The sequence below is a fragment of the Coptis chinensis genome, chromosome 3 (genome assembly GCF_015680905.1).
Source record: "Coptis chinensis isolate HL-2020 chromosome 3, ASM1568090v1, whole genome shotgun sequence".
Classification (NCBI taxonomy): domain Eukaryota; kingdom Viridiplantae; phylum Streptophyta; class Magnoliopsida; order Ranunculales; family Ranunculaceae; genus Coptis; species Coptis chinensis.
Window position 1 is genome coordinate 106,925,586 of NC_141458.1, and position 13,966 is coordinate 106,939,551.

General features: G+C 35.6%; 1 long non-coding RNA gene across 1 annotated transcript; it reads right to left on the bottom strand.

The window, feature by feature from the left end:
- Positions 1–1,835: 1,835 nt before the first annotated feature.
- Positions 1,836–10,264, bottom strand: LOC147512668 (uncharacterized). The gene is made up of 4 exons (XR_015217251.1): positions 10,013–10,264; positions 9,848–9,921; positions 3,273–4,255; positions 1,836–2,081 (listed from the first exon to the last, which is right to left on the bottom strand). It is a non-coding gene; the product is annotated as an uncharacterized LOC147512668 (long non-coding RNA).
- Between the last annotated feature and the right edge of the window lie 3,702 nt (positions 10,265–13,966).

Consider the following 13,966-nt stretch of genomic DNA (forward strand, 5'->3'; position numbering starts at 1 on the left):
AAGGTTTGAGTGTGAAGAATTGTTGGTTTGGAGTGATGGAATTTGATGAATTGAATTTCTCTCCTAGGGTTTAATTAGGGTGCGAAAATTGGGGAAGAAGGTGCGATACTGTTTTCGCGATTTTTGGTTTTTGGGCCTATTTCGCGATTTTCGTTTTTTCTCTCTAGTTGGGCCGATTTTTGGTTATTAAGGCCCAAGCCCAATATGCCCAATTAGACTTAAAGTCTTAATTCACTCTTAACCGCTAAGTCATTTGACTTCGCGTCGTGATTATTTTTCTCCGGCCCATCCCGCTAAATTTAATCTCCTATATTCTATCTCACCACAGGCTATAACAATAACCCACTCAAGCGTGTAAGCTGTTAACTCGTGCCAGCTTCGACGCAGAAAACCGCTAACCGGCATTTTGTCAAATTTTCGCCTATGGTCGCTTACCTAACGTGACTTATGAGTCGGAGTCAAGTTTCGGTAAGTTACGTACCTTTGAAATATAAACCCGACGACCAAATTATATAACAACCCTGGATTTGATATGAAATTTACAAAAATACCCTTAATAATAATTCAGGACTTTACATTCTTGTATTACACTATTACCTGAGAAGGAAGTTTTTAGCTGCAAGGCTTTGAAAATTAAGTGTACTTCTTTAATTTCCCTATTTTTATGTTTTCTAGTGTTAAGTATTAATGCACGTCTTTAATTCCCCATTTTTGTTTTTTTTTGTCTTAACTATCATGTATCTCAACCCGTGCGTGTTTAGAAAACCGGACTGGACCAGTGGTTGAACTGGGGTCGGATCAGAATCGGTAAATTTTCGGTTTGGGTTAGTGAAAACTAGAAGTTTTGGTTGGACCTACCACCTTTATTATAATTTTTTTTTTGAAAAATTGATAATGTGGAGGAGTTGAACCTAACACCTAAACAAGATAGTTCAAGTTCCGAACCAACATGCTATTATGTGTTTCTTATATAAAAACTTCATTTTGATTTATAATACAAATTAATATTGAAATGAAACATGTATTTATTCATTTTATTATTGTAATTATTAAAAAAAATTGCTAAATAAACATCAATCGGTCCGACTTAGTCAAACCATGGTCTAACCTGGTTGAACCATTTCAACAAAAAATCGGTTTGATCATCGGTTCAGTTTTCAAAACATTTATATGTTATTATGTCATGCATGATCAGCTCCCAAATGTGCATTTTATCACTCGCCGCTACTAAAAATATGACTTTTTGCCGTGGCCGGCGGCCGTGGCCAAAAGTATCCAAAACCGCCACAACATGTTTTTTGCCGCGGCAAAACTTCTTGCCATGCCCGAGGCACTATTTGGTGTCACAAAATATCTTTTGCCACGTCAAAAGTACACCCGCGGCTAAAAGTAATCTCTTGCCATGGGGAGTTACAGCGGCAAAATGTTTTTTGAATTATAAAAAAATAAAAAAGAAAAGGAAATCAAAATATGTGTTGCCACGACAATATTTGAAAAAATTTGAAAAGTTCGAATTTGCCAAAAAATTTCAAATATCTTTAGCTGCTGGGTGGTTGCCACAAAAAGTTTGAAAATTTTGAATTTGCAAAAACTTTTCAAATATCTTTAGCTGCGAGAGTGGCTGCCACAAAAAAATTCTCTAGTGGACTCTACAACTACATCTCGCTGCAGCCATAAAAGTGGTTTTTTTAAGGGCACCTATTTTCAATTTTGCACATGTTCAAATCACTTCAATTTGAACCTATATCTCAACAAGCTTCATAAATAAATAATAAGAAACATACTTAATTAACCAAATATTGACCAAAGCAAAGAAATAACATTCAACGTCAAATTCATTACTTCACATTAAACTTGGCCAATACCATAATCCAAAAACCTTCACAAGTTTCCAATCTACAAAAGAATTTACAAGTTTCCAATCTACAAAAGAATTTATAACTAGTCCGATATAATACCAGCTTCCAATCCACAAAAACAAAAAACTTCAACATTGCTCCAATGACGCCTATCCAACCAAATTCAAGTATGCAAAAAACGCAGGTCGTCAAGTCCAATACTAGTATTTATCTTGTTCATCTCTACAAAAAAAGAAAAAAAAAATGTTAAACCCTAAAAATAGAGCTTGTATAAAAGTAGCCATGTGAATGTGGACAACACCAAAAATAGATGAAAATCTAAAGGAATGTAAATAAAGTGCATATATATGTGGCATGCATACAAGGCCACAAGGCCAGTCACACATTGTCAGAACTGTAGTATGAACTTAATTGGCATATAACATATGGACTGATAATTGCAAATAGCAAAAAATCACAAGGCAAAATTAAGTAGTGATGTTATATTGTCAACAACGAACGGAACTTTCCAACATCGGTTCTACTGGTGTTTCAAGTCCTAGGCATTAACACACAATTACTTCCATATCCCAATGAAGAGATTGAAGATCAAAGAGTCTGGATGGCAGCAACATTAACATGGCTTGTCTCTATCTATTGAAATAGGAACAAAATCGTATATGACAGAAGTCAAGCTAACTTTTGGTACTATTATATCCAAGTCAAAAGAGCAATCTGCAGGGCACGCAGGCTATCTAAAGGCCACATTTAGAATTTAGTGCACGAGTTATCTATATTACATGGGCTAAGACTGCAAGGGAAGCACATAAGATCTCCAAAAATACTATAGTGTTGCTCCCCCCCCCTAGTATAATTAAAGTTTCTACTGATGGATCTTCGTGAGGGAACCCAGGACCAGTTGGTTAGGGCTGTATTGAAAATTTAATAAGAATACATCTAAACCTAATATAAAACCTCATACCTCAGTCGTAAATTCAACTACTAAAAGATATACTGATTCGTAGAACCAGCTACTTAACCATCTCGATCAATGTTAGTTAAGTCAAGTAACCAATCCTCGAATAAGAAAAAAACTATAAATATACAAACACTATTCCATAAACTTTAATACACCACTTATACAATGACATACATCTCCACGTTACCAGAACAATCTCAACAAAACCATCAACCCTGATGTGTCAGTTTTATCATCTAGTGAGGTTGTTTTGGTAATCCAAATCCGACACAACAAAGTCACTTGATGTGTCTATTTTTGTTAAACTTGTTGTGTCGGTGCACTGTGTCGGTTTCAAATTCATTTCAAAATTGACACAATTAACTTGTGTCACTTTTAAAATGACACAACAAGCCTTTTTTTTAGTAGTGGACACAAAGAATTAGAGGTAGTAAGACATAATAATTTTAACTTACAGCATTCTAATGAGGGAAGTTCTCTGCATTAGTGTTTCCATAAATCGAGCTTCCATCGCTTCATATTGTGCATCAAACCCTCTCTTTATCTCATCAAGCTCACGTTACATTTCCTCCTCTTTTTCTTGTCCATACAACATGATATGGAAACAAATATTAAGAGTTCAAACCAAGTACATACAAATCTAGCATTGCAACTTCTCAGTGAATATAAGGAACTAATCACCCTAAAATGGTTTAGTAGTTATTAACAAATAAAATGAGATGACACATATGTTGAATATCACATTAGAGCAAGCTAGACATCCCTACCAAAGCAAGCAAGCATGCTGATATCTAGTTTAGAAAATGACATGTTGAGTTTTAATATGGTACATGTCCACGCATTATACAACTAATCTAATGAAATAAGTAATATAATAAAAAAAAAAAAATAAGGCCAAAAAGATACTGAAAAACTGAAAGTGCGGTTCAAAAAATTGAGAGCGCGATTTTAGAAATTTCAAAGCGCGGATTTTAGGAGCTTTCGGTCTAAATTCGCCAAACCGTGGTTTTAGATCGGGAGTGATATACCTCGTACACGGTTTGTGTCACAGCCCGAATTTCTAAACAATTACAAAGTGAATATTTGAAATATAAATATCTCAAACATCACTTGGTTCAATTGTCTAAATACTCAGGCTATGACGGGGTGGATACAACACATGTCAAAACCTAAAACCCACATCATAAAAGAAACAATTTGAAAACAATAATCTCCAAAATTTCTCAGTTTCACTTTATTAAAAGACTATCTTCCATCCAAAAATCATCAATATAACATTCTAAGAATAAAAGCCTTCAATATCTTATTCTCATGTCCTACTAAAAATGTACACCACGTTATTACATCCTTCAAAAAAAAAACAGACCTATTAAAATAAACTCCCGGACTGCTCCAGAAACAAATCCAAATCAAACGCTGCGGTTCCACTGCCTTCCACCTATGTTCCCAAGAACACACCCACGTTGCCAAAACAAAGCAAACATGGGTCAGCAAAATGAAATTTGCTGGTATGAGTAGACTAACCACATATAAATATTATCATACTTCAATTATTCAAACATCACTTTATATTTTCCCATAACTTAATCCTTTTCAGCTTGGAAGACAGGTAGTTCCGTCATTTCAACCGACATAGTTTCTTCCCAAGCAAGACTTCCATTCTATTAACTCATTATCATAACTCGTTTTAATAACTAGGTAACTGAATTAAAACTTACCGATATCCACTTCTGGATAAGGGTAGGACCGCGTCCCTACACAAAATATTATTAAGTCCTACCCTCCTGCAAAAGAAAGTTAGTAATTTTATATAACATATGTACATATTCTATAGGTATGCAAATGCAAGTCCAAGCACACCCGTACAATCAATGAATACAACTAACCCGCAAGGCGAATACCTTAGTTCCTCTCTAGGGCAGTCCAAACAATCTAGTCATTCATGACACGTTCACTGAATACCCGAGTCATTCATGGCACAGTCAATAAATACCCAATTATAACGCTAACGGGCCATTTATGACGCATTCAATAAATGCCCACCTATCACATGACATCTTCAGTCATAAGTTTTATTTCCAAAACTTGAGGCGTGGAGAGTTTTAAAAGGGTGCGGTAAATTGTTGAGAACACTATTGAACTTGATTGTATATATTATTTCAGATAAAGGAGGAGTATCTTGTTTCTTGTATTATTGTTTACGCGTTATTAATATATCGATGTCTAAGTGTCATAGCGTCGTATATAAAAACTGAAATATCATATAGTAGTTAATACACGTACACACGTATATATAAAGGTCTTAGCCTAAAGCCAAACATGCTAATAGCCTTAGACCTATCCTAATAGCCCAAATCATAATCCGAGTTAAAAGGTCAAATTTGGTCAACTGGTCAAAGTCAACCCTCAATAGTAAAAGTCAACCTGCCAAAAGTCAACATCAGTCAACCATCCAGGTCAACAGCAGTCAACCAGCCCCAAACTCCTATAACCCAAAAGCCCAAAGTCAAAGGCCCAAAATCTAAAACTAAAATCCAAATATGAAATTCTAAAGTTTAAAACATCTTAACCCACATGCCCAAGCCCAAGCCCAAGCCCAGCTAAAAAGAAAACAACAGTGCGTTTTCTACTCCTTCTTCCTCCTCCCTTCACCAGCGACTCCACCACCTATGCAGCCACCACCGGCCATCTATAACCAAAATGAACCCAACGGTTTGGTTCTTGGAGAAAAACCCCATGTACCTATACCAACAATTCGTGATTCCCTTATACTGTAAAAATCGAGATCGACACCATTAATGGCTTCTCTGGAGCTTCAACAGCCCCACCCAATCTAGTATTTAACCCTTCCACCACAACCAACACTAAACCACGAAATACAACTTAATACACAAGAGTTCAAACAACAATCCAAACAGGCAACTCCATTAATGCTCCCTCCAAGCTTCGACAGCCCACATCTCACGACACCAACAAATCGCAGTCAATCTACTCACTAAGACGCATAGATACTTACCTAGTTCATGTCGACATTTACAGTAATCATAATCAAATCAAATCAAACATAATTCAAACGCAACAAGTAATAGGACAGTTTGGTGCTGATGGCGACGCCATTAACAACCTGTGTCAATGCTTCGACAGTTCAATGCTCTAATTCGTCAGAGTTTTATATACTGTAGTATTTCAAGGTTTGTATCTAACAGCCGGCACCATTAACAAAGTCGGCACCATTAACAGAGTTACCAGATAATCAAAACAAGAAACCAATAATTCGGATATAATTTGCAGAAAACAAATATAAAAAAAAATAAACATCTGCAGACTACTCACAGTTTATAAACCGAACAGCTTTCCGAAAGCGGGAAAAATCCCGAAAGATCGAAGTCGACTGTTGCGCGAAAGGACGATCTTCCTCGTTCAAAACCTTTTCTTATTTCAGTAAAACTCCATTTTTTTTTTCTAAAACCCTCGCTGTGTTTTTCCCTCAAAACTCTACATGAGAAACCATTTTTTTTTAAAAAAAAAAACAATAAGGGTTGAAACTTATCTATTTTTACTTACAGAACTTTTATCCCTAAGCTGATAGTTATCCTATATTTAGTTTAACCTATTATCATTATTCTTATTATTCTTATTCTTATTATTATTATTATTATAGGAAAAGTAAAAGTAAAACACGGGGTATTATAGTTTGTGTGACTAAGGTTAAATGCCCTCACTGAGAAACTTTTCTCAAGGCAACTGTGTTTTCACTTTGCAACGAAAGGACTTAAGAAATTAGCAAAACTGGGAATTTTACCTGAGAACTAAATGAGAATTTTTCTTTATGGTTATCAAGAATAGAGGAAATCGAACGTAGTTCAGTTTAAAATAGTTGCAAAGAAAGAATGGACTCAAATAAAAATAGTTAGAAATACTAACTAGCACTAAAAGGTATAATGACTACCACCAAAAGGGGAACTCAATCGCTAAAGAAATTTGTTAAAATCGTTCGGCCAGGTTCGACTGAACTAAAGGAATTTGTTAAAATCGTTCGATGGAGCCAATCACATTCAAGTAGAATTCATTGTTTTTCTTCTTCTACAACTCTAGTTCTAACTTAAGGTAAATTGTACTTGATTATTAATTATTGGTCATTGGTATGGTAGAAGTGTTTAGTTAACTTTGGCGGGTGTATTTCTTTGTTGGTGAGATGGGTGTTATGTATCTTTGCTCGATTTTTTAGATGCGGCCATTCGATGTCCTCACACTTGCAATATTGGTTTCCTTTGATTTGTTTACTACAAATTGGATTATTTGCTTTGGCATGTATTAACGGGTTTATGAAGTCTCAGTAGATAATCTAAGTGTCATCACGGTTGAATTGATATATTGCTTCCTCAATAGTTCCATACTTCCATTGTTGGTCTCATAGATGAAAAGAGTTCTCTTAATATTTCTTTTGGCGTACACAGCTTAACGCTCGGCCTCCAGATGATGTTAATACTTTTAACTCCAAGAATAGTGAAGTCGACTGGTTGGAAATTCTAGAGGAATTATTGTCTCTAGTAGCAAATAAGTTAATTCGTGTCAAGGACTATGTCTGATTCGGTGATGTTTGTTGTTCATGGCAATCTGTATATCTTGAAAATCGACACCTTTTGCCCCACCAGCCTCCTATGCTCATGCTTCCAACCCGAACTCAACCACGATAGCCAAACCCGCTAGTTTCTCTGACCTCTCGAGAAGAGAGTCTATAGTTTTCAAGCCCCGATGCCCCATAGATATCTTGCCCGGCTCTTTGCCGGGTAGCAACAGTTTGTGAGAATTATGAACTCAGTCTAATTAATTCCTTTTCGTCATCTACAAACAATGAGATCCATCTCCCGCGTCTAAAATCTTTTAAATCTACAGTAGACACCGATTACGCTGATTGTAAAGGTACATATATACCTTGGGTTGTTGTACAAGGTTGTTTTGTTGGCAAATCCGGCTTCAAACCCTACAAACTTTGTAGCCATGGCAATTTACAGTTGTGATGAGAGATTAGCTTTCTTTAAGCCTGGGATGAAATCTTGGACTTCGTTATCTAGGAAATACGATAAGGTTGTGGATATTATACACTACCGCGATAAATTCTACATTCTCAATGCGACTGGTGTAGTTTACTCTTGGGATCTCACTAGTTGTCCCCGCAAGTTAGTTCGAGTTTCAAAGCCGCTCAAACCAGCAAGGGGAAAGTATCTTGTAGAATCATTAGGGGACTTGTTGCAGATCGATAGGAAAATGGATTTTGAAGATCCAAATGATGATGATGAAGAGGACGACCCTTACATGCCTTACTCTACCATTGGATTCTGCGTCTACAAGCTGGATTGGGTTACTTGTAAGTGGATTGATAGATAACATACATGACCGAGTACTATTTCTTGGTCATAGTTCTTCTCTGTCTCTATCAACTTCAGACTTTCCCGAATGCAAGCAAAATTCTATATATTTTACTGATGATCATTATGAAGGATACTTTGGACAAGAAGAGTATGGAATTGGACCTCATATTATGGGAATCTTCAACCTTAAAGATTGTACGGTTGAGTCACATTACCGAACTGGCAAACTGACTCCAAGAATATCAACCCGGCCCCCATCTGGGTGGAATCTATGATGTAGGAGTGCTCTGCATGCAGTGCCGGCCCTGAGGCAAAGCCACACAAGCAAGCGCTTTGGCCCCCCATTATTTTGGCAAAGTAAGGGCCACTAGTACACCACTAGAGTTCTATGAAACAATTTAATACACTTTACAATATACACTTACTAATAAGAACAATATAATTATAGGCTTAATTGTAGCTTATATATGGTTAATAAAATTATTAAATCCACTTGCTATTTTACATATTACGAAGTTAAAAGATGCATAAAATCTTATTTGTTATATAAAACAAAAAGGAATTCGACTAAAAAGAGGAGATAACAAATAATAACGCTAGGCAAAAAATGCATCGATTTTTGTTTTTGACATGTGAATTTACACATAGGACCACATTTTAAGAGTTGGCTTCGGGCCACCAGAAACTCAGAGCCGGCACTGTCTGCATGGGGTTCTCCTTTGTTTCAGAGAACAATATACTTCGTTGGAGTTTAACTTATTTGTTATCTAAGTATGTTTTGCTCTTTTCTTTTTGGGTTGGTAATTTGCTCTCGTATTTTGTCAAAACTTTCATGTAACCATAATTATTAATCTTATGTTTACACTTTACATTATTGAGTTTAGAGTAAATTAATTCTTTAATTTTTATTTTCTGAATAAGTTATGCATTAAGGCAGACCCCTACCAAGTACTAGCTATTAAAATCAAGCATGAAGCTTAACTAAGGTTGTCAAGGCAAATGATATAAGCTACTGATCCGCAGTCCACAAACCCTACATAAAAAACTACATCTAAACAAATGATATAAGCAAATGATATAACTAAGGTTTTCTGAATACCTACTGATCCGCAATCCACAAACCCTAAACAAATGATATAAGCTATACACTGGGAAGTTTCTAGAACCGAGTAACCGACACCAACTGGTATGGTATAGAAAATCCGCCAGCAAACCCAGTTCTGACAACAACATTTCAAGGTCGGTTATTTTCCAAGGCATTATATTGCAGGGATTAGATTTTGCTTTCATATCCACTACATGAAAACTACATCTCCATCCAGCAAATTCATGAGAAGCTTCCTTTTTCCTATCTAGTATCCACTACATAAAAAACTATATCTCCATCCAGCAAATTCATGACAAGCTACCACCTGATGCTTTGTCATTAGTACTTTACAACATTGAGCGCGGATGCATTTGATAGGGTTAAAAGGGTCTGTGTCTACATCACCACATGCTGAAGCATATGATTGAACATTCAAGGAACTTAATGGCTCTATATCCCAACCCTCAATGTTCTTTGGAAGACAAAACATATAAAAGAGAATTTGGACGGTCGTACCATGAATTTGACAAAATCAACACAATGAATAAAGAGCAAGAGGTCACCCAATTACCTTCTCTATTTCTTCCTAGTCCTTTCTGGTAAATCCAAGCTCCTTGTCTAAGAAACTCAATTACGATTTTTCTACTGAACACACAAAGAAACAAAAATAATTCAGTAAGGCTTACCTGAAATTAAATGAATTTGGTGAAGGGAAAAGAATTGAACTGGAGCTTACCTGGTTCACTTTCGATAAAAATGGATGAATGGGAGAAGATATGAAAATGGATTTTGTATCTGATGGAAATTTCAGTAATAGAAAATGGGAATTTAGATTAGCCGCCCATGGTTTAGTTCATATTTAGGAGAGAGATAAAACCCTAAACAGGCTCTTTCTTCATTGTTTTCCTTTTTTTCGATTTTTAGGTGCGAGATAATGAAAACATGGGCGAGATAGATGGAAATAAAGAGCCGGTCGAATTTTTCATTTCTTTCTATATTAAAATTTACGAGTTTAATTGTTTAACCAATTTAAAAGACCATTTGGCAACCACACCCCGCCACAAAATGTGCAACCTTTAGCCACGGCCTAACTCCATCTGAGGCTAGAAGTATCGTTTAGCCGCGAGATGCCTATAGCTGTGGCGAGAACATATGATATAGCCGCGGGATGGTGACAAGCCGAGGCTAAAAACTATGTGTTGCCTCAAGTAAAGATGGCACCTGCAAAAAGGGGCTTTTAGCCTCAAAAATCAATGGCCGTGACAAAAACCTTACCGCAAAAAAACTCTTTTTTTGGTAGTGCGTATATTGTTACATTATAGTCTCTCTTACGCTTAACGAAAAAACAATTTATAGCTTTTATTGTCTTTTTCAGGTTAAGGAGTATTTCAGACCACTTATCATAAAAGCTGCATCTTAGCACCAAAAGGAGCCTTAATCACGTTTACTATGAAGACCAGTAGCTGCTATGTAAAAGTGTTGAAAAAATCAAAGTCAACTGGTCAAAATCAAAAGTCAAAGCCCTCAAATTAGAAGACCAGAAATGGAGGCCCTTATCTTAAAATATGATGATTTTTGTCCATAAATCTACTTTGGTCAAGAAAAAACCAAAAGACAAAAGCAAAAGTGAAGTGTGAAGTGTATAATTTGTAATGGAGAAGGGCAAATCTGTAAAAGGCAAAAGTAGAGGTATATAAGCTAAAAGCAAGAGAGAGAGAAACCATCTATTGTCTTAGGATCCAAACCATTTGGTTTGTTTAATTTATTGTCTAGTTTTTCAATTCATGTTTTTATTTTCTTATTGTTTTATTTCCTTTCAATTAAACTTGTTATTTACTTGTTCTTATTTCAATCTTTCTTTCATCTTGTTGTTCTTATTTCAAGTTTGTTTTAATCTTCCTTTCAATGTTTTCATGTCATTTCAATACAAATAAGCAAAGCTTTCAAGTTTTTATTAGCTTAGAACCATTCTAATCCATACAAGAGTCTATCTTTCTTCTTCACATCTCCCTCACTCAAACTCTAAACAATTTAGGATGAACCTCACTTCTAAAAACAAACTCTTTTGAAGTTACTACCACTATCTAAAGCTTCAATGCACCTACAGATAAAGTGATATCATGGAGTTAGACTTGGTCCTGATGTCTTTGAGTTTGTGACTGCCCTGTTGTTGTGTTGCATACATGCCGCCTCCGCAAGAATTGAAGGGGTAGCACATTAGCACGTATGACGTATCATGTACCTTGTTAGCAATTCGCCAAATTATTAGTGAATCGAATTTTTGAAGGGTCATACGTATAATACTTCCGAATGTTTGAAAGATTTGAAATAATTCGCGATTTTTTGCCTTGAAACGAATAATTCGGTTTTTTACGAATTTTTCAAAAATTCGGCTAAAAAAAAAATGAATGAAAATTCGGTTGTGCTTTTGTTATTTTTTATATAGTTTGTGCCCTCACTCTTACTTTAAGTCCCTCACTCTTACATTCTTAGTGATAAATTAATCCAAAAGCTTAGCTTTTATAATTTTTAGACAATATTTAAATTGTCATGTCATAGTGTGTACGTATTTTGAAGTTTGAAATGTAATTTCAATCCAAAAACAAATAAATTAAGATACTTATGAGGACTGTTCAATTGGTGTCAATGTTTTGGTAGCTAAATTGTTTGGATATGTTTGTTATGTTGTAAAGAATGACAACTATTATTAATATTTACTAACATAATATTACGAATTTTTTACTTCCGAATTTTTGCAACCAAAGTACCAAACGTTTAAAACTCGTATTAATTAAACACCGTATAATTGTCGTATTGCGAATTTTTAACCAAATATTTGACCATACTATTTTTTTGAGTCACCGAATAAATTTTGAATTATTTCCGTACCGTATTTTTGTGGTATCTTATATGCAACCCACTAGTTAGTTGCCTTATAGCATAAAAAGTGTTCTCAATTGAGCCTAAAACCATGCCATGACACCAGTTCACGCCCGTGCATGATGGATTGATAGAGACCCGCGACAACGTCTTCACGGTCTCAACTCTCAACTCTCAACTCAACACTCATAATACTCGCCAAATTTTCCGAAAAAAATATACTACTAACCAAAAAAAAACCAAACAAACAAACAAAATAAAAGGGGAAAAAACACCATAAACCCAAACAAACCTCAGGAACTTCTCCCTTAATTCAATTATTCTACTAAAAAAGTTTCTACTTTTCTTGAACTTCTTATTGGAGTAACTAGGTAAGACTCACATTATTTGGTTTCTTGTCTTCTTTTTGATCTTTTTGTCTTGATTCATATACCATACTATTTAATGGCAACTCTTACTTAATTTCTTATTGTAATAAATACTTAGGTTTGCAATAAAGGGCAATTTGTCCATTGTCTATTTTAGGTCTATTTCGGTTTGTATTTAGGAGTTTTTTAGGGGAGTCAATGTGTTCTAGTGTTAATTATGGTTGTCATGTGAACGCCTGAGAAGGTGTGTTTAATTAAATGGTGGAGTTTACTTTTTTAGTCAATAGAGGTTGTGTTAGGGACTTAGGGATGAGTTTTTAAACGGATGCAAGATCCCAAAGATATTGGTGTTCCTTATGAAGATTGAAGACCCAACCCATGCTAGGGTGTTGGAAAATAATGTTAAATAGGTCCTTATGTGGTATGTGGATATGATGACTTTTGGTCAAAGATTGTGAAAATGGACTCGTTACTTTCGTTAGTGAAGCGGTAAACTCCATTATGTGATCTTGGTTAATGGGGACGTTTGGTAGTTTGTGTTCAGAATTTGCACCGTGATCTTGAAGTTTTCATTTATATATTTGTTAGGTGGTGGGTTTTAAAATGTTAAAATGCTCCTATTGAGATCTTTTAAACAATATTCAAGAAAAGGGTTGCATAACAAGACTTCAATATCGTTGTCAGTTTTGCTACCGGCTCTTGTGGACATTAATTTTAGAGACTCTTGATCCAATGTTCCTATTGTATCATTTTATAAGATATTTGAGAAATATAGTTATTTTGTGGTTAGGTTAAGTTTGAATTATTAGTTAAAAGAAATTAGTTATTATTAATTATTTTTTTGTATGTTTGGTTGTTTGGGTGGCCCACCCTCACTCAAATTCCTGGCTCCGCCACTGCTCATAAACCAAATCCGATACCTACTAACTCAAAGCCTAACCTGAACCAATTATTTTCCAGTTCTCCATTGACCAATGATCTTGATCTCGGTTGGGCACAAATTAACTAATGTCTGAATCAAATGCGTGTGGTTACAATGAACGCCTGAATGAAATTCGTGTGGAATTAAAACATCTCCTCGCCGATCCAACGTCACTCTGACTTCCTACTGTGGCACCCGAGCCGTAACTTGGACACGCTGCAGCGGACGGCTTCGTGTTTGTGTTCAGTCTTCAGTATGAAGCATTGAGAAATGCAAAAAAGAGAAACATTGAAAAGTGCAAACAAGAGAATCCATTTTGCTAAGGGTGGAATTCGAGCCGCTTGTAAAAGAGAGAAACATTGAAAAGTGCAAACAAAAATATCCAATTTGCTAAGGGTGGAATTCGAGCTGAGTGGTTCGGCTAGTTTAGCTCGGCTCGAGCTTGCTCGTTTAACTATATGAGCTCGAGTTCAAATTAAAACTCGTGTAACAAATGAACTTGATGAAGCTCAACTCATTT